General features: G+C 43.6%; 8 non-coding genes across 8 annotated transcripts; 6 read left to right on the plus strand and 2 right to left on the minus strand.

Moving 5' to 3' along the window:
* Positions 1 to 196: 196 nt before the first annotated feature.
* trnat-cgu (transfer RNA threonine (anticodon CGU)) lies at positions 197 to 270 on the minus strand. Its single transcript has one exon. It is a non-coding gene; the product is annotated as a tRNA-Thr (tRNA).
* Positions 271 to 380: 110 nt separating this feature from the next.
* Positions 381 to 454, plus strand: trnat-ugu (transfer RNA threonine (anticodon UGU)). The gene has a single exon. It is a non-coding gene; the product is annotated as a tRNA-Thr (tRNA).
* Positions 455 to 2,434: 1,980 nt separating this feature from the next.
* trnat-agu (transfer RNA threonine (anticodon AGU)) lies at positions 2,435 to 2,508 on the plus strand. Its single transcript has one exon. It is a non-coding gene; the product is annotated as a tRNA-Thr (tRNA).
* Positions 2,509 to 2,760: 252 nt separating this feature from the next.
* On the plus strand, positions 2,761 to 2,834 carry trnat-agu (transfer RNA threonine (anticodon AGU)). The gene has a single exon. It is a non-coding gene; the product is annotated as a tRNA-Thr (tRNA).
* Positions 2,835 to 3,199: 365 nt separating this feature from the next.
* On the minus strand, positions 3,200 to 3,273 carry trnat-cgu (transfer RNA threonine (anticodon CGU)). The gene has a single exon. It is a non-coding gene; the product is annotated as a tRNA-Thr (tRNA).
* Positions 3,274 to 3,383: 110 nt separating this feature from the next.
* trnat-ugu (transfer RNA threonine (anticodon UGU)) lies at positions 3,384 to 3,457 on the plus strand. Its single transcript has one exon. It is a non-coding gene; the product is annotated as a tRNA-Thr (tRNA).
* A 1,980-nt stretch (positions 3,458 to 5,437) lies between these two features.
* On the plus strand, positions 5,438 to 5,511 carry trnat-agu (transfer RNA threonine (anticodon AGU)). Its single transcript has one exon. It is a non-coding gene; the product is annotated as a tRNA-Thr (tRNA).
* Positions 5,512 to 5,762: 251 nt separating this feature from the next.
* Positions 5,763 to 5,836, plus strand: trnat-agu (transfer RNA threonine (anticodon AGU)). Its single transcript has one exon. It is a non-coding gene; the product is annotated as a tRNA-Thr (tRNA).
* Positions 5,837 to 20,140: the final 14,304 nt, after the last annotated feature.

Below are 20,140 nucleotides of genomic sequence, written 5' to 3' on the forward strand. Positions count from 1 at the left end.
AACAAATGCTGGAGGGTCCCAGGCATTAAACCGCTAGTGGAGCTTCTGAGGGTTGTTCACCCAATATTGATGTCTTGGGCATGTCTAAATCTTCATTGTGTCCTCTTCTTGGAAAGGAAGGAGAGAAAGCATAACGCCCAATGCTTCCCGCCATCAGCACTCATTAATGAAATGTAATGGCATTGGTAGGGAGGTAAGGCACTGCTGGGATTTGAACCCAGGATCTCCTGTTTACGAGACAGGCGCTTTGGCCAGCTAAGCCACAGCGCCTTGAGCTGTGTGCCTCTGGCTACTGTCCAACAGCTGGTGGGGAAAAATGTGACAAACCGATTCAAAACTGTGTCTGCAGAGGTTACTTGGTTTTTCCCTTCCCTGAAGGAGGCACTGTAGCTTAGCCGGTCAAAGCACCTGTCTTGTAAACAGGAGATCCTGGGTTCAAATCCCAGCAGTGCCTGTTGAGCTATTTCAAAATAAGAAATTCTGTGTAGGCAACTTTTCCTCAATGTCAAAATAAAAGGAAGTAATCTGTTGAATCTGAAGTTTGGAGGCACTAAAGATTTAGCAAAGGACACCCCAGCAGCCGTGCACCACATGCAGATGAAAAACATCAAAACTGAAAGTCTACTAAAACATGCAACTGTGACAACAGACATAAATGGACCAGTATAGAAACTGGGTGAGGCAGGGTTATATTGAGCTTTCGTCCCAAAAGTACTGTCAAGATTCTGCAAATCATTCGAGTTACTGATAAGAGAAGGTAAGACTGTTAGGTGTTGTGTTAAAATAAATGCCGAAGAGTTCTCTATTAAAAACAGCATAAGGAGGTGTTCTACTTTCCTCTTATGTTATGGAAAAGTGTATAGGCAGCAGGAATTTGAGTCAGGTCTCGGTTTTTCTTGATGATGTCACTCCTTTCTCAGCTACACTTGAGAACCATGAGGAATGATCGCTGAAGGTCCTCCATAGGATGAAAGAATTTACTTTAAAGCTGTCGCCAGAGAAATGTCAGTTCTTCAGGACATCTGTCCAATATCTCAGCCATGTTGTATCATCAGAAGGGCTCAAAACAGATCCAGCTGCCCTCACTACCTGGCCAAGACCAGATAACATCAAGTAGCTTAAGTCTTTCCTTGGGTTCACTGGATATTACAGGAGGTTTATAAAAGACTATTCCAAGCTTGCAATACCCCTTAATCACTTAAGTGCTGGTTGCCTCCCACTGAAGAGAAAATCCAGTCTGTCTGGCAGAAACCACAAGGTTTCTACCAGTGCGGATCTCAAAAAGCCTTTTTCACGAAAAATGGACCCCAACCGCTGAAGATACTTTTAGGACATTGATTCTCAAGCTCACAACAGCTCCTGTTCTTGGGTTTGCAGATCCAAAGAACATTATATTGTGCACACCGATGCAAGCGCCCATGTTCTCGGTGCAGCCCTATATCAAGAACAGGAGAGCAAGTTAAGAGTCATTGCCTGTGCCAGTAGGGGTCTCTCCAAGTCCGAGCAAAGGTACCCTGCACACAAGCTTGACTTCCTGTCTGTGAAGTGGGCTGTCACCCAGAACGTTTTCCGCTGTATCTATGGAGTAAAATGTACAGTGATGACAGACAATAATCCACTCACATACGTTTTAACATCTGCAAAGTTGGACGCAGTAGGGCATTGCTGGTTGGCCGTACTTTCCAGTTTTGATTTTGACATTGAGTATAGTGCTGGGAAGGACAACCAAGATGCAGATGGGCTGTTGAGACGTCCGTATCTGCATGCCTGTGATATATCTGATCAGAGTTCTAATGATGAGGAAAATGCCATTGAAGGCTTTACTGCACAGCTCTTGCGCCGCAACAAAGAGCCAGATTTTCCAACCGAGGCAGTAAAGGCAGTATGCAAGAGACATGAGTATTCCTCAACTCTTGAGGAGGAGGAGGCAGCAGTACCATCGTCTGCACGAGTACAATGTTTGGCTATTGGAGCCTCTGCAATACCAGCAGATTTCTGTCAAACTGATGTAGCTGGGCCATGCCCCCTGCTGCAGATGTCTCTTTCCGATTGTCTACGTGAACAGAAATTAGATCTGGAGAGCTGAGAGAGTCTTGCAGAAAGCTACCAGTTAGCCATTGAGCACATTCAAAAGAGTGCTTTACGAAACAAACAAAGCTTTGACAGTAAAGTGCGGGAATCCACCCTTGCCAAGGGAAATAGAGTTGTTTTGAGGACTTGTTCAGACTCACCCTGTTGAATCAGTCTCAAAAGCTTCTCCTTCACCTTATGATGTTTCCACCGAGGTCATTGAAGAAGTGAGGGACAGGAAGTTACTTGTTGGACTATTTGACCATATCCTACATTGATAGTGCACAAAAGTTAAAAAAGTGAACTCGTCTCCTTCTGCAGTACCAGGTAATACCAGGTATTACCGGATTGCCTGACAGCAGGAGGCGCTGTGGCTTAGCTGGTCAAAGTGCCTGTCTAGTAAACAGGAGATCCTGGGTTCAAATCCCAGCAGTGCCTTCCTCTTACTATTTGAAACCATCTTCTTCACAGTGTTCAGACTCACCCTGTTGAATCAGTCTCAAAAGCTTCTCCTTCACCTTATGATGTTTCCACTGAGGTCATTGACGAAGTGAGGAACAGGAAGTTACTTGTTGGACTATTTGACCATATCTTACATTTATAGTGCACAAAAGTAAAAAAAAAGTTGAACTCATCTCCTTCTGCAGTACCAGGTAATACCAGGTATTACCGGTTTGCCTGTCAGCAGGAGGCGCTGTGGCTCAGCTGGTCAAAGCGCCTGTCTAGTAAACAGGAGATCCTGGGTTCAAATCCCAGCAGTGCCTTCCTGTTACCATTTGAAACCATCTTCTTCACAGTGTTAATTGCATTCTTAATCTTGGAGTTGGGAAATCTTTCAAAGTCTTTGTATGTCCTCAGTTATCCACCTCACGGTACTCTTGAGAGCTTTAAAAACTTCTTTGCACCCGATCCGAGAAGCTTCTTCAGTTCTAGAACAAATGCTGGAGGGTCCCAGGCATTAAACCGCTAGTGGAGCTTCTGAGGGTTGTTCACCCAATATTGATGTCTTGGGCATGTCTAAATCTTCATTGTGTCCTCTTCTTGGAAAGGAAGGAGAGAAAGCATAACACCCAATGCTTCCCGCCATCAGCACTCATTAATGAAATGTAATGGCATTGGTAGGGAGGTAAGGCACTGCTGGGATTTGAACCCAGGATCTCCTGTTTACGAGACAGGCGCTTTGGCCAGCTAAGCCACAGCGCCTTGAGCTGTGTGCCTCTGGCTACTGTCCAACAGCTGGTGGGGAAAAATGTGACAAACCGATTCAAAACTGTGTCTGCAGAGGTTACTTGGTTTTTCCCTTCCCTGAAGGAGGCACTGTAGCTTAGCCGGTCAAAGCACCTGTCTTGTAAACAGGAGATCCTGGGTTCAAATCCCAGCAGTGCCTGTTGAGCTATTTCAAAATAAGAAATTCTGTGTAGGCAACTTTTCCTCAATGTCAAAATAAAAGGAAGTAATCTGTTGAATCTGAAGTTTGGAGGCACTAAAGATTTAGCAAAGGACACCCCAGCAGCTGTGCACCACATGCAGATGAAAAACATCAAAACTGAAAGTCTACTAAAACATGCAACTGTGACAACAGACATAAATGGACCAGTATAGAAACTGGGTGAGGCAGGGTTATATTGAGCTTTCGTCCCAAAAGTACTGTCAAGATTCTGCAAATCATTCGAGTTACTGATAAGAGAAGGTAAGACTGTTAGGTGTTGTGTTAAAATAAATGCCGAAGAGTTCTCTATTAAAAACAGCATAAGGAGGTGTTCTACTTTCCTCTTATGTTATGGAAAAGTGTATAGGCAGCAGGAATTTGAGTCAGGTCTCGGTTTTTCTTGATGATGTCACTCCTTTCTCAGCTACACTTGAGAACCATGAGGAATGATCGCTGAAGGTCCTCCATAGGATGAAAGAATTTACTTTAAAGCTGTCGCCAGAGAAATGTCAGTTCTTCAGGACATCTGTCCAATATCTCAGCCATGTTGTATCATCAGAAGGGCTCAAAACAGATCCAGCTGCCCTCACTACCTGGCCAAGACCAGATAACATCAAGTAGCTTAAGTCTTTCCTTGGGTTCACTGGATATTACAGGAGGTTTATAAAAGACTATTCCAAGCTTGCAATACCCCTTAATCACTTAAGTGCTGGTTGCCTCCCACTGAAGAGAAAATCCAGTCTGTCTGGCAGAAACCACAAGGTTTCTACCAGTGCGGATCTCAAAAAGCCTTTTTCACGAAAAATGGACCCCAACCGCTGAAGATACTTTTAGGACATTGATTCTCAAGCTCACAACAGCTCCTGTTCTTGGGTTTGCAGATCCAAAGAACATTATATTGTGCACACCGATGCAAGCGCCCATGTTCTCGGTGCAGCCCTATATCAAGAACAGGAGAGCAAGTTAAGAGTCATTGCCTGTGCCAGTAGGGGTCTCTCCAAGTCCGAGCAAAGGTACCCTGCACACAAGCTTGACTTCCTGTCTGTGAAGTGGGCTGTCACCCAGAACGTTTTCCGCTGTATCTATGGAGTAAAATGTACAGTGATGACAGACAATAATCCACTCACATACGTTTTAACATCTGCAAAGTTGGACGCAGTAGGGCATTGCTGGTTGGCCGTACTTTCCAGTTTTGATTTTGACATTGAGTATAGTGCTGGGAAGGACAACCAAGATGCAGATGGGCTGTTGAGACGTCCGTATCTGCATGCCTGTGATATATCTGATCAGAGTTCTAATGATGAGGAAAATGCCATTGAAGGCTTTACTGCACAGCTCTTGCGCCGCAACAAAGAGCCAGATTTTCCAACCGAGGCAGTAAAGGCAGTATGCAAGAGACATGAGTATTCCTCAACTCTTGAGGAGGAGGAGGCAGCAGTACCATCGTCTGCACAAGTACAATGTTTGGCTATTGGAGCCTCTGCAATACCAGCAGATTTCTGTCACACTGATGTAGCTGGGCCATGCCCCCTGCTGCAGATGTCTCTTTCCGATTGTCTACGTGAACAGAAATTAGATCTGGAGAGCTGAGAGAGTCTTGCAGAAAGCTACCAGTTAGCCATTGAGCACATTCAAAAGAGTGCTTTACGAAACAAACAAAGCTTTGACAGTAAAGTGCGGGAATCCACCCTTGCCAAGGGAAATAGAGTTGTTTTGAGGACTTGTTCAGACTCACCCTGTTGAATCAGTCTCAAAAGCTTCTCCTTCACCTTATGATGTTTCCACCGAGGTCATTGAAGAAGTGAGGGACAGGAAGTTACTTGTTGGACTATTTGACCATATCCTACATTGATAGTGCACAAAAGTTAAAAAAGTGAACTCGTCTCCTTCTGCAGTACCAGGTAATACCAGGTATTACCGGATTGCCTGACAGCAGGAGGCGCTGTGGCTCAGCTGGTCAAAGTACCTGTCTAGTAAACAGGAGATCCTGGGTTCAAATCCCAGCAGTGCCTTCCTGTTACTATTTGAAACCATCTTCTTCACAGTGTTCAGACTCACCCTGTTGAATCAGTCTCAAAAGCTTCTCCTTCACCTTATGATGTTTCCACTGAGGTCATTGACGAAGTGAGGAACAGGAAGTTACTTGTTGGACTATTTGACCATATCTTACATTTATAGTGCACAAAAGTAAAAAAAAGTTGAACTCGTCTCCTTCTGCAGTACCAGGTAATACCAGGTATTACCGGTTTGCCTGTCAGCAGGAGGCGCTGTGGCTCAGCTGGTCAAAGCGCCTGTCTAGTAAACAGGAGATCCTGGGTTCAAATCCCACCAATGCCTTCCTGTTACCATTTGAAACCATCTTCTTCACAGTGTCAATTGCATTCTTAATCTTGGAGTTGGGAAATCTTTCAAAGTCTTTGTATGTCCTCAGTTATCCACCTCACGGTACTCTTGAGAGCTTTAAAAACTTCTTTGCACCCGATCCGAGAAGCTTCTTCAGTTCTAGAACAAATGCTGGAGGGTCCCAGGCATTAAACCGCTAGTGGAGCTTCTGAGGGTTGTTCACCCAATATTGATGTCTTGGTCATGTCTAAATCTTCATTATATCCAAATCTGGGATTTGATTCAAGGATCTCCTGTTTGTAAATTAAGTCAAAGCGCCTACTGCTGGATGGGTGTGTCTGCACAGCAAAGGACACCCTAGTAGCTCTACTCAATACATATAAAAAATATCATGAAAAAAATAATGGCAAAAACAAGAATATTAAATCAGAATGTCAAAGATGAGCTGTGGTACATGTGTCAAAGTAAAGCTCAACCCAGTAACAGATGGGAATAATGAAGTGAACTGAGGGACTGGAACCATTTCACTACATCTAAAGACTCGGGCTGAGCATTTAGGATCTGACTTAGTCTGAGCGACCCTGTGTTCACACAGTGGAGACTCACCAATCACAAAAGGTTTCCTCTTCCTGCATGCCCTGCTTCTTCATGTTTCCTGGTTCCTACTTCTCTGTGACTAAGAAGACCATCATCTCCTATATCATAGGTGTCAAACTCTGGCCTGCAGCCTAATTACATTTGGCCCGCGAAGTCATACAAAATTACTATTAGAGCTGGCCTGCCAGTATTATACAGTGAATGTACTGCTAATACTACAATTCCCAGAATGCTCTATTGGTGTTTTGGCACGTCAGTCATGACAGGACCCATTAGCACCCTCTCCTCTGTTGACCATAGTCATAGCAACCATGCAAATACTGCCATGCTACCTATCCCAAAATGGCAAAAAGAAAGGCAGAAAACAGGAGCTTTCTGGACAGGTGGGAGAATATGATGAAAATTTGATAAATGATAAAATGATAAAATTTAATTCAGAAGGCTGCAAATATATTTTTTTATTTAAGAAATGAATTCCACTGATGTGTTATTTAATTGGAATTTTGATTTTGCATGTGTGCAATATTAAGTTACGTTTATATAAATTATATATATTGTTTAGTATTAAGCTTTGCTTGTTCCATATTCAGTTTTTCAGCAAAACTTGTTTGAGTCCATAAGAAAAGATTCCTTGTTATATTTGGAGGAAGATTTTTTTTCAATGAATATTAATGCTAGCCCGCAACTTTGATCCAGTTTTGTCAGTCTTCTCTGCTCAGAGTTCATTTTCAGCAGGTTAAAGTGTGTGAACGTGACGACACCAGAAGTCTGAGCAGCTGCTGAGCAGAAACAGCTCTGAGAGTGTGAACCTCTCTGCATCACTAATGGGTGTGTGAGTATTGTTGCATTGTTGTGTAAAATTAGCAACTGAATAAAGGTTACGTACAGACGCTCCGTTCCCAGGAATGTTTTCACACGCTCTGTGTGTGTGTGTGTGTGTGTGTGTGTGTGTGTGTGTGTCTCACTGTGGGAAATAGCTCTAAACTGTTGGCTCAGATTTGGTTTTCTTATATATCTGGATACATTTAGGACATAAACAGAGTTCTTAATTATCATAATGTATCAATAATATAACAGGTGTTTGAGTTGATCTTTTATCGACTACAGCAAAATAAAACAAAATATTCCCAATCGAGTCAAGAATTTAAAAAAGGGAAAAATATGTTAAATCAGATGTTGATGGAGATCCTCATGAACATCTGTCCTTCTCAGGTGTGAGCAGCTGTGACCCTGCAGGTAATGTCACTCTGTCAGCTACAATAACTATATATAGCTTTCCTCCACATCCCAGTATCTCCCCGCAGCTGCGGAGTGCGATGGCAAGTAAGTAAGTAAAATTTTATTTATATAGCACCTTTCAAGATAAAAATCACAAAGTGCTTCACAGAAGCAGAAACGGACATACAACCTCTAAAAAACAAAATCAACCAAAAGCAAGTTTAAACAGATGGCCTGTAAATGGTAAATGGCCTGCATTTGTATAGCGCTTTACTAGATACGTTTTTAACTGCTTTTTAAAAGACATGACTGAGTCCACAGATCTCAAACTCAAAGGGAGTGAGTTCCAGAGTCTGGGAGCCGCTGACGCTCTGTCACCTTTTGTTTTTAACCTGGTATGCTGGACAACCAGCAAGCCCTGGTCACAAGACCTCAGGGACCTGCTGGGGCGATAAGGAAGAAGATCACTGATTTAAGTTGGAGCTACACCGTGCAGGGTAAGTAGTAAGTAAGTAAAATTTATTTATATAGCACTTTTTAAGACAAAAACGCTGTTACAAAGTGCTTCACATAAAGACATGTCAAACGAACAATATTAGAGGAAATATAAAAGCATATCAAACAAGCAATAGTACAATATAAATATAAAATAAGACAACATATTACCCAAATGCCTGTCTAAACAGATGAGTTTTAAGCTGTTTTTTAAAAGAGGCCACCGTGTCGATGGTGCGTAGTGAGGAGGGTAAACCGTTCCACAGTATTGGAGCCAGGGTTTGAAAAGCGTGATCCCTCTTTGTTTTCAGACGAGTCCGTGGAATAGATAGACGACCACTATCAGTGGATCTAAGAGTTCGCTTTGGAGAATAGGGTTTGAGAAGCTCCGAGATATAGATGGGGGCCTCACCTTGTAGAGACATAAACGTAAAGGTGAGGATTTTAAACTTATATCTATACCCAATCGGAAGCCAATGCAAGGATTTTAGTATAGGAGTGATATGGGAAAATTTATTGCTGTGGGTTAAAAGCCTTGCTGCAGCATTTTGAACCGCTTGGAGCCGATTTAGTGAGGGCCCTATAAGTCATGATTATAATCTTAAAATGGACCCTGAACTTGACAGGGAGCCAATGCAGCTGAATCAGCAGGGGCGTGACATGGGAGTATTTGTGATGCTTTGTCAGAAGCCTAGCAGCAGCATTCTGAACACCCTGCAGTCGTTCCAGGGAGGCATTACTTAAGCAAGTAAACAAGGAATTACAGGGAGTGCAGAATTATTAGGCAAGTTGTATTTTTGAGGAATAATTTTATTATTGAACAACAACCATGTTCTCAATGAACCCAAAACACTCATTAATATCAAAGCTGAATGTTTTTGGAAGTAGTTTTAGTTTGTTTTTAGTTTTAGCTATTTTAGGGGGATATCTGTGTGTGCAGGTGACTATTACTGTGCATAATTATTAGGCAACTTAACAAAAAACAAATATATACCCATTTCAATTATTTATTTTTACCAGTGACACCAATATAACATCTCCACATTCACAAATATACATTTCTGACATTCAAAAACAAAACAAAACAAATCAGCGACCAATATAGCCACCTTTCTTTGCAAGGACACTCAAAAGCCTGCCATCCATGGATTCTGTCAGTGTTTTGATCTGTTCACCATCAACATTGCGTGCAGCAGCAACCACAGCCTCCCAGACACTGTTCAGAGAGGTGTACTGTTTTCCCTCCTTGTAAATCTCACATTTGATGATGGACCACAGGTTCTCAATAGGGTTCAGATCAGGTGAACAAGGAGGCCATGTCATTAGTTTTTCTTCTTTTATACCCTTTCTTGCCAGCCACGCTGTGGAGTACTTGGACGCGTGTGATGGAGCATTGTCCTGCATGAAAATCATGTTTTTCTTGAAGGATGCAGACTTCTTCCTGTACCACTGCTTGAAGAAGGTGTCTTCCAGAAACTGGCAGTAGGACTGGGAGTTGAGCTTGACTCCATCCTCAACCCGAAAAGGCCCCACAAGCTCATCTCTGATGATACCAGCCCAAACCAGTACTCCACCTCCACCTTGCTGGCGTCTGAGTGGGACTGGAGCTCTCTGCCCTTTACCAATCCAGCCACGGGCCCATCCATCTGGCCCATCAAGACTCACTCTCATTTCATCAGTCCATAAAACCTTAGAAAAACCAGTCTTGAGATATTTCTTGGCCCAGTCTTGACGTTTCAGCTTGTGTGTCTTGTTCAGTGGTGGTCGTCTTTCAGCCTTTCTTACCTTGGCCATGTCTCTGAGTATTGCACACCTTGTGCTTTTGGGCACTCCAGTGATGTTGCAGCTCTGAAATATGGCCAAACTGGTGGCAAGTGGCATCTTGGCAGCTGCACGCTTGACTTTTCTCAGGTCATGGGCAGTTATTTTGCGCCTTGGTTTTTCCACACGCTTCTTGTGACCCTGTTGACTATTTTGAATGAAACGCTTGATTGTTCGATGATCACGCTTCAGAAGCTTTGCAATTTTGAGACTGCTGCATCCCTCTGCAAGATATCTCACTATTTTTGACTTTTCTGAGCCTGTCAAGTCCTTCTTTTGACCCATTTTGCCAAAGGAAAGGACGTTGCCTAATAATTATGCACACCTGATATAGGGTGTTGATGTCATTAGACCACACCCCTTCCCATTACAGAGATGCACATCACCTAATATGCTTAATTGGTAGTAGGCTTTCAAGCCTATACAGCTTGGAGTAAGACAACATGCATGAAGAGGAGGATGTGGACAAAATACTCATTTGCCTAATAATTCTGCACTCACTGTACAATAGTCTAAGCGAGATGAAACAAAAGCATGAATAATCATTTCCAATTCGGCGCATGACATAATGGGACTCAGCTTAGCAATATTTCTTAAATGGTAAAAACAAGAGCGAACCAAAGATGTAACGTGTGTGCCCAGCGTCAGAGCTGGGTCAAATGTAAAACCAAGGATCCTAATGGAGGGTTTAATATAAGAAGCAAGAGGGCCTAGATTTTTAACCACGAGTGGAGCAAATTTCTCAGGAGCAAAGACAATGACTTCCGTTTTATCAGCATTTAGTTGAAGATAATTATCAGCCAGCCAATCCCTAACAGAATCTAAGCAGGACTGCAAGATCTGAAGCTTAGAAACATCAGGTGGCCTAAAAGAGATATATAGCTGAATATTATCTGCGTAACAATAATACAAAATATCTGTAAAAGAGCTAAGAAGTTGCAGAAGAGGGAGTACGCACAACAGAAACAGTAACAGTCCCAAGACAGAGCCCTGTGGCACCCCATAGGTGAGAGAGGTGACGAAGGATCTGAACTTAGAGGAAGACACAGAGAAAGACACATGCTGTGTGAAATGAAAAGAGTCCATGATACTAAGAAAACCTCTGGCAAAGAGGTCAGAGTCATCATCAATGTGTATGTAAAAATCCCCAATTATTAACAATCTGCACAGCTTCAAGATGGAAGATAAAAAGTCACTGAACTCCTTTAAAAATGGACTGTTGGGTCCAGGAGGACGATACACTACAGCACAGTAACACAGATCTTTGATTCCAATTTTAACCAGCTGTAGTTCAAATGATGAAAAATTTTCAACCATTAATGAATAACAGTGAAACCAATTTCAGTGCACCACAGCCAGACCTCCTCCATGACCAAAGGTCTGCGGCCGACTGAAGAAGGAGTACCCTTTTTTGTGAATATACAGGCCGAATCAGCAGTTTACAGTCTTCTATGATTCTATATTTCGTCGCTATAATCCACCAGAGTTTAAAAGTGAATTCAATAATAGGATTTGCGTGCGTAGACTGTATAGTTTCTTCTCCCAATCTTGCTTGTGGATGATATGATGAACAGTAATTTATCTTCATATGCCTCCATTTTGAGGTGCAGTCCGGTGAGCACCAGTAAACAATATATCTCAGCTGGGCTGCATAGAAGTATTCCTTGAAGTTCGGGAGGGCGAGTCCTCCTCTTTCTTTTCTTAGTTGGAGTATTTTAAATCTTACTCTTGGCTTTGTCCCTTTCCAAATAAATCTACTAACTAATTTATCCCATCTGCCAAATTGTACATCTGGTCTATGGACTGGCAATCAGTGTTGGGTAAGTTACTTTAAATTAGTAACTTAGTTACATTACTAGTTACTTCTATCAAAAGTAACTCAGTTACTTCAAGTTACTCGTTACTTTCAGAGTAACTAGTTACTAGGGAAAGTAACTTTGGTTTTACTCAGAATTCTCTTGTTAATGTGTTGCTTCCATAACTTTGCCAGCCTTCTAGCTTGCTTACTTGCCACAGGTGCACTGTGCCACCTACCAATAGAAAGGAAAAAAATAATGTGCACATTTCCACGAGAGAAATCCCACGCCTGATTCTATCCTAGCCTGCTTTTTACATCCAACACAAAAACTGCAGTCGTGGTGCTTTCGATTGTACTCAGAACTCGGAAATTCTGCCTTCTGAATAGGAAGATGTGGGTAACACCAGACTGCAGATGAGCTGCATACAGGGCTGGACTAGGACAAAAAATCAGCCCAGGCATTTTGACTAGCCCGCCATTATAGGAAAAATCATAAAGCCTTTGAATGAAAACAAACACTGTTGTGACAGTGATGTTCACTGTTCTGATGGTATATATGTATCAATCTATCAATCGTTTGTTGTAAGACTCAGATAATTATTTTTTTAAAAGCGAGACATTTTAAATGAGAATAAGAAAGTATTTCTTTGTGCCCCCCTCTCCCTGTTAATGCCCTACATGGACCCCTGGCAACACTTTGCTAGACCCGCCCCTGCACAGTTACCAGCTGTCAGCTGCTTAGAAAAGGATCCTGGTGTTATTTGTCTCTCAGAAACAGTTCATAACTTCAACTCATCCATGTCACCTAAAAGGTAAACCTGTTTCTCCATCACAGCTCTGATGATTCAGTAAGGACGTCTCCTGGTTTCATCTTCATGTTTCCCTCTCACCACATATCCAAACCGACATCATGACCAGCAGCTTTACAGCTGTGGCTCCAGCAAACATCAGCTGATACTAGAAATTAATATTAAATAAATTCTAACAACAGCTGATCAAGCTTAAACGTGCTGCTGTTGTTTAGCGCGACATCCGCTGGTTTCCTCTTTCGGCGCAAAGTGATAAACAAACAAGAGAGACGATCAGCTGATCATTGATCAGTTTCATGATTGAAGTAGAAACAGGAGAGGGAGGGGGGAGGATGAGAGAAGAAGAGGCAGCTGTGCAGCAAAGACACAGAATAACTCCAGCTTTGTGTCTTTTTCATTGTAGCTGAAGTCCGGGACAAACTGTATTTCTTTTCACCTCAATACCAAACGCTTGATATTTTCTCTGAATACGAGACGATTCCGTTTTTTACGGGACGGTTGGCAACTCTAATAATTAACCTTATGAACAAAATAAAGTTCAACATCAGTAACATAGCACCACCCAGCTGTATAGAAACTCCGTCATGCTAGCTAGCACGCAGTACGAAAAAGTCAGCATAACTAAAATAAACTCCACCTAAACTTGGTTCATATCTGACCCAGATGGACTGCAGGTCATAACTTCTTACCTGAAGTTCAGTTCACCTGACACTCGGACTGGCGGCTGCTTCGGGTCTCTCCTCTTGCCTCCCTTTTCCTTCATCCACCTGCTGGCCTCCACCACTTGCTAATGTTACTGAATCTGTGGAAGCTCCGTGATAGCCACCACACGAAGTAACGAATAACGATCCTATCTAAATCCCAGTAGCGAGTAACGCGTTCCCGGTTTTGGCATAATAACCAGTTACCGTGCTCGTTACCACAATAATAACGTAGTTACTGTAACGCGTTACTTAATAATGCGTTAGTCCCAACACTGCTGGCAATTAAGTGAATAGGTACAGTAGTCGGGGAAGCACATTCATTTTTATTACCTCTATTCTTGAGCTGAGGTCCATGACAAGTGGAGCCCATTTACTCAAATGTTTTTGAATTGCATTGCTACTCTTTACATAATTTGCCTCGTATAATGTGCTTAATTCACTGGTTAGATAGACACCTAAATATTTGATCTTATTTGAGTTCCATTTTAGTTTATATTCATGTTGGATTGATGTCTTTTGTCAGCCTTTCGTTATCTTGTTTCATTTCTGATTTCAATGATTCGATAGCTTTTAGTAGCTCACCAGCCGAGTCACTAGCTATGATATCAGAGCTCATGTTGGCTTGTCCTGTTGCGTTGTTAGCATTTGTTTTTGGGGAGGAAGTGGCTTTGTCCTGTCCCCTTGGCATTTTGAGTTCCCTTTGCCTTATTCCTCACCAACTGCATTCGCCTTGCTCAGCTGAATTGTCTGTTAGCGAGTTTCGGTGTTTTTCTATCCAGATTGTGGGGAGCAGCCACCAAACGCGTCAACTCACTGTGCCATGACACGGAAAGTCGTCCAACAAGAACCTTTTATTTGTCATAGATCAGGCATTGAGAAGCACCATGCTCAACCTGGAATAAGTCAAACAAATACTGACACTGACCCGTTTTAGGGGACGTAGAATCTGCGAGTTCGATCCGTGACGATCATAGTATATAACCGGAAAGCCTGGATGACCACTCCTAAGGTAACACGATCTCGTAAGTCCAGGCCTTGCAAAATCCAGCAGGGACAGGGAAGACAAATTCTCCTCCGAACAAGCAGTCTGAGCACAGGTGACCAGAAATCCTCGACGTCGCTTACCCGCTAATCCTCGTCTGAAGAGCAGTCTAAATTTCAGCTGGACACCTGCTCTTTCACCTCTCCTCCTCTGTGATTTGCGTGGATCCAAAAGGGTGCTGTCAAAAATCCAGACACTGGCGACAGAGGGGGGGATGAAGCCATTGTGGGAAGAAGAGATATCCAGGTCCACCATAGAGGAGCGAATAGAGAGTAGTGTCAGACGATCACAGACTAAGGCAGGCAATACATCAGAGATGAAAAAGGAGAGCAGGGCAGTCAGAAACAGCAGTGTAGCAGAGCGAGGGAAACTGCAGCCAGCAGCGGCAAGGCCGAACACAGGCGCCATCATACCAGAATGAGTGGCTCTATAGCCAGATTGAAGAGTAGAAGACAGTGTGGAATTAGTAAAAACTGAGGCGCTATGACACATGTATAACATATCATGTTATCCATGAAATCAATTTCTATCCAAAATTGAATTTTTCTAGGCTTTCTGTTCTACCTGTTTGGACATGGCAGGCTTGGGGTTTCTTCACCTTTTTTCTTTTACTCTCTCTTCATTTTTTTTCTTTCCTCTTTGATGGAGACGTGTCCAGACTACCTTTGCTTCCTCCAAAGGGGGCGGAGCTGTCCTTTTTTGCAACTCACCACCTTCATCTGTGCTGTGTATTTAAGGTTACAGTGTGTAAAATTTCACCACTAGATGTCAGTACATTGGAGATTGCAGTCAAGTTTTCTTACCCCTTCCAGATCAGAAGCACAATCCTCAGGTGCTATAGGACAAGTACGTTTTAGTCAGCCAAGACAGATCTGGATTCCCACCTCACCCCCAGAGTTTTACTCTAAATGTGGAAATATGTCAGGCCTCTGTTTACCTCAGCTGTAAAACTCTGTGAAAGGAGTCTGATACAAGTCAGTGAGTCAGCTCACTTATGATCGATGACAGGCATACTGATTCAATTCAATTCAAATTCTTTATTAGTTTAGCAACAGGATAAAAGTAAACAAAACAATAATATAAAATGACAATAATAGTAATCGAAAATCCCAGAGCGGTTATATGCCATTTAGGAGACAGGATGCAGTACAGATAAAAGAAATTGTTGAGCTGAGGTGAGCCGTTGAGGATATGCTGTCTTTAGTGCTGCTGATTTTGTATCGTGGTCCCCGTGTCTGCCCAGCCGACACGCTCCTCTTGGCCCACACTCCCACTCATGATTAGCTGTCATTACCTGTCCCCTATTTGCTATTTGAGGCTGGGATGCAGATCCTCTCGTCGCTGGATGGATGATTGTGCGAGACACGTTAGTGATCCTCTCAGCTCCTGTGAATCTTTGCTTAAGTGTTTTGTGACTTGTCTGTGAAGGTTCTCAGTCATCCAGGTCACTGTAGGCTAAGGAGCTTGGAAAGAAAAGCATCTGGACTTCTTTAAAGAAGTCCAGATGCTTTTCTTTCCAAGCTCCTTAGAGCTCCTTAGACTGTTTTGTGACTTGTGAGTAATTTCCCTCTCCTGTGTGATAGTTTTCCTTCGGGACCTTCCTGCTGTGCGAACGTGTGTGAGTTTGGGCGTGAAGACGAGAACGAGTGTGAGAGAGCTTCCTCTTGGACCTTTGGAACCCTGGATTTTCCCCTCACTGTATATATTCTGCGCTGGTGTTGTAAATAAACTGTGTTTGAGGCCCTGCTATCGACCGTGACATTTTTTCTCTGTTAGTCTCTGTTAGCTTCTCTTATCAGCTGTTAGCTGCTGTCAACCTCTGTTACCGTTAGTGGTGGTGGAGTGTGTGTGTGTGTGTGTGTGTGTGTGTGTGTTGTGTGTGTGTGTGTGTGTGTGTGTGTGTGTGTGTGTGTGTGTGTGTGTGTGTGTGTGTGTGTGTGTGTGTGTGTGTGTGTGTTGTTATAGCATTATTAGCTACAAAGCTGCTCTAGACTAAGTGTCACGTTATCGGTCAGTTTTAGCTGATGTCAGCTCGTTGACGTTTCAGAAACAGCATCACATCTGTTACCTGTGTTTTTAGAAATATAATTTCAAAATGGGCTCATTCTGTAACCTCTGTGTGACCTCTGACCTCCTGAAGGTGATGGTGTTTCTGTCGGTAGCCTCTCTGTATATGTAGTCTCCACAATCTCTTGTTTCCATCAGCTGTGGTCCTGAGCTACAGCTCTATCACCGTGGCGACAGAAAGCAGTCTGGTCGCTATGGGAGACGGGGCAGAAATAAGCTGTTGTTAGATGAGTGTGTGTGTGTGTGTGTGTGTGTGTGTGTGTGTGTGTGTGTGTGTGTGTGTGTGTGTGTGTGTGTGTGTGTGTGTGTGTTACATCATTACACTATGATGTAATTGTTTTTCTGCTGGTTTTAGTTCCTGCTGTAGAGTCTCATCACAGAGAAGCCTGCTGGGAGGAGGAGGAGGAGGAGTGGCACACACTCAGCTTCCTCGTCTCTTTGGGGTTGTTTTTGTTATTGTGCATCTTTCTGGTTTATATCCCAGATTTCTCACTTTTGACTCACAGTGATGCGATCTGGTTAAAGGGGGTGTGTTAGATGGGTCATGTGATCAGGTTTCACGTCTGTGTTTCTTGCTTCTTGCCAGTGTTTGATCACAAATATAAAATTAGCGAGAAAATCATAATTACCTGCTTCCTACATTTGCATATTTCAGTAATTGGTTTCTTCTTCCCATGTGAGAGACAGAGAGAAAGAACAGCAGATCTTTGGTATTTTCCGTGGTCACCGGGATGTAAAACCTACACGAGTAGAATCAGCAGACCAATATGATAAAAAAAGGTTCAGAAATGATCGGGGTTTGGAAAGACTCAGACAAAAATGGCCAGATTTGATAGATTAATTATGGAAAGTCAAAAAAAGCTGTGGGGAATCCAGGATATTTGGCTGCTTTGGATGCATTGGTCCAACTCGAACAGCCAACACTGCGATGATGGGCTGCCACACCAACTGTCAGGGACACTCTCCAATTAACAAGAGATGAAAGACAAACTGGGGTACAGGACCACAGGTAACAAAGAGGACCTGATTACCACCCTATTGGCGAGGACGATCTGAAATCCATCCTGCCTTAAAATGCCAGGAACTTGTTTACTCCATTCAGAGATAGAAGACTCCGCCCACGGCAGAGCCAGCCCAACAATTCCACCTGAGACTGAAAGCCAGAGGACGCTTTCTCACCTGTTTAGTCTGGTGGAATCACACTCAGGTGATACCGGTCTCAGTCCTCATGAACCCCACAGAGCTGAGCAGGCTGGCAGGTGCCAGGTTTGAGCTAAACACCTCCACAAAGCCAGGTATGTGTTGCATTCTGGGATGCAGCAAGTTACCTAGCTGGGTAGCTAGCAGCTAGCTGTAAGATGAACGTAAACTCTCTGTGTTATCCACTGGGCCAGAGTGCAGCACCTTCTTCCTGTAATTACTTTTGTTACCCCCACCCTTACACATATCTGACCAATGAGCAGACTGAATGCTGTCACATGGTTTATGGCGACACATTTTGGTTCAGTTGCAGTTTTTTCTATGTGAAAGACACGAAACAACGAAAGGTTTCTCTCTGATATTTAACCTCTGTATGTCCGTCTATCTGATCCGTCCTGGTCCTGGTTCTTGTGATGTTGGTGTTTTTGTAGTTTGGCTGCTGGGTCAGGGTTGGCACACTTTGGGTGCTTCCTTTAGGGGTCTCCAGCGAATCATCTGCCTCCATCTCCTCCTAACATTAACTCTAAAACTGTACACATGTCCAGGTGTCATTGCTCTGATGGTGTAAAACTGAAAAAGGTTTGCTTTGCTTTGTTGTTGCTCCTTGGTTTCCTCTCACTGCAGGTCTTAATGCCGATTTTTTTTGTCTGGTTGTTCACACTACAAATAAAATCTGACCTCAGTTTCTGTCCATTGACTCGCTCCGTCTCCAGTTTCCGCCGCCATGCTTTCTCATTTGTATTCTCTGGCGCTGATAATTGCCGTCCGTCTTGTGTCAGTGACGTAAAAGACGGATTTAATGCGACATGACCATCAAACAGCAGTCGCTTTCTAAAACATCGGATATGTATCGGATTCAGGACCACATACGAAAGTGACCCAGATCGGATTTGTGCTGTTGAAACTGTCATATCATGATCGGATATGGGTCACAGAGGGTCAAAGAAGTCAGATTTGATGCGCTTTGGCCTGCAGTGTGAACGTAGCCTTACTCTCAGTGTGGTTTAGAGGAGCTGCCGTCTGCGCAGCCACACTTCAGCGAGAGCATCCTGACGGCTGTCCTGATGCTCCAGGATTAGCTGTGACATCTGCAACGCTCTGCAGAAACACCTCACCACAGCAGGCTGAGCCACTTCATCTTTTCATCACATCCATTTTTATTCTTCTTCTCAAATGTTGACGTCACCACCCGTGGGCGCAGCAAGAGGAAGACGAGGATAAGCCAACAGCATCTGCATGTCAGAGACGAGACAAACAGCAGTGAAACACACACACACACACTGGTAAATGAAGAACGTTGACTGGTTTCTAAATTTACTCCCTGTAGTTGTTGATTCGACAGAAACTGGAAACTTTGCCCTCCGACTCTCAGACCAGTTCAGGACCAGTACCAGAGTTCCTCCCTCACTGGAGATCACCAAGACCTGTTCAAAGCTCATCTCCACTATTGCTGCACAAGGCACAGCGGCGTGTTACAGATATGGCCACGATGGCCACTTTTCTCTAACAGTGCTGTGGAGGAAGTTTAGCTCCGCCCTTGTTCACAGGACTGTTTGGATTCAGACACATTGGAGGGTTTTCCAGCACGAACGGCTGTTTGAGGTCACGCTGAAGCACCTCAGCGATTTAAGAACAGACTTTGACTCGACGCTCCAAAACCTTAGTTTACTCTTCCTGAGCCAATCAGAGGTGGACTTGCTGCTGTGTTTGCATCATTGTCCTGCTGCCTGAGTGCTCTTGAGCTTCAGAACTCCAAGGGATAGGCGGACATCCTCCTTCAGGGTTTTCTGGTAGAGAGCAGAACTCGTGGCTCCCTCAGTCACAGCAGAGCAGCCCAGACCATCACACCTCCACCACCGCGTCTGCCTGCTGCTGGGATCTTGAAACGCTGTTAGTCTGACGCAGATGTGACTCAAACCTTCCAGAAAGTTCAGCTTCTGTCTCATCAGTCCTCAGAATATTTCCCAGAACTCTCGGGGATCATCCAGATGTTTGTGAGACGAGCCTTTGTGGTTTAGTTGGTCAGCAGTGGTTTTTTTCCTCGGACTTTCCCACAGAGGCCATTTTTGCCCCGCCTCTTGCTTATTGTTGACTCATGACCTCTGACCTGAACTGAGCCGAGTGAGGCCTGCGGGGCTTTAGATACTGTTCCTGGTTCTTCTGTGACCTCCTGGATGAGTCACACTGTTCCAGGATTTCTCCTTGTGTGGCTAATGACTCTCACCATCATCTGACAGATTTTCCAGCTGTTGTTACAGAGTGGAAATGAGCTACCAATCTTAAAATGATGTTTTTAAAGTCATGTTTTAATCCAGAGTTGTTTGAAATCTGATTCAAGTCCCCAGACTTCTGCACCAGCAGGTGGCACACCTTGTCTAATCATGATTTAAAAGTAGCTTGAGTTTCTTCTTCTGCGGTCGTCCTCTGACATCAGCGCTGCATCAGAGCAAACACAGAGGAGAGGAGGCCTTCAGCAGACACAGAATATCAATATCACAGATCAATATGTGTGACTGATGACTCCAGCGCAGCCGGATGTTACTGCAG

This window comes from Astatotilapia calliptera, chromosome 13 (assembly GCF_964374335.1).
Source record: "Astatotilapia calliptera chromosome 13, fAstCal68.1, whole genome shotgun sequence".
Classification (NCBI taxonomy): Eukaryota; Metazoa; Chordata; class Actinopteri; order Cichliformes; family Cichlidae; genus Astatotilapia; species Astatotilapia calliptera.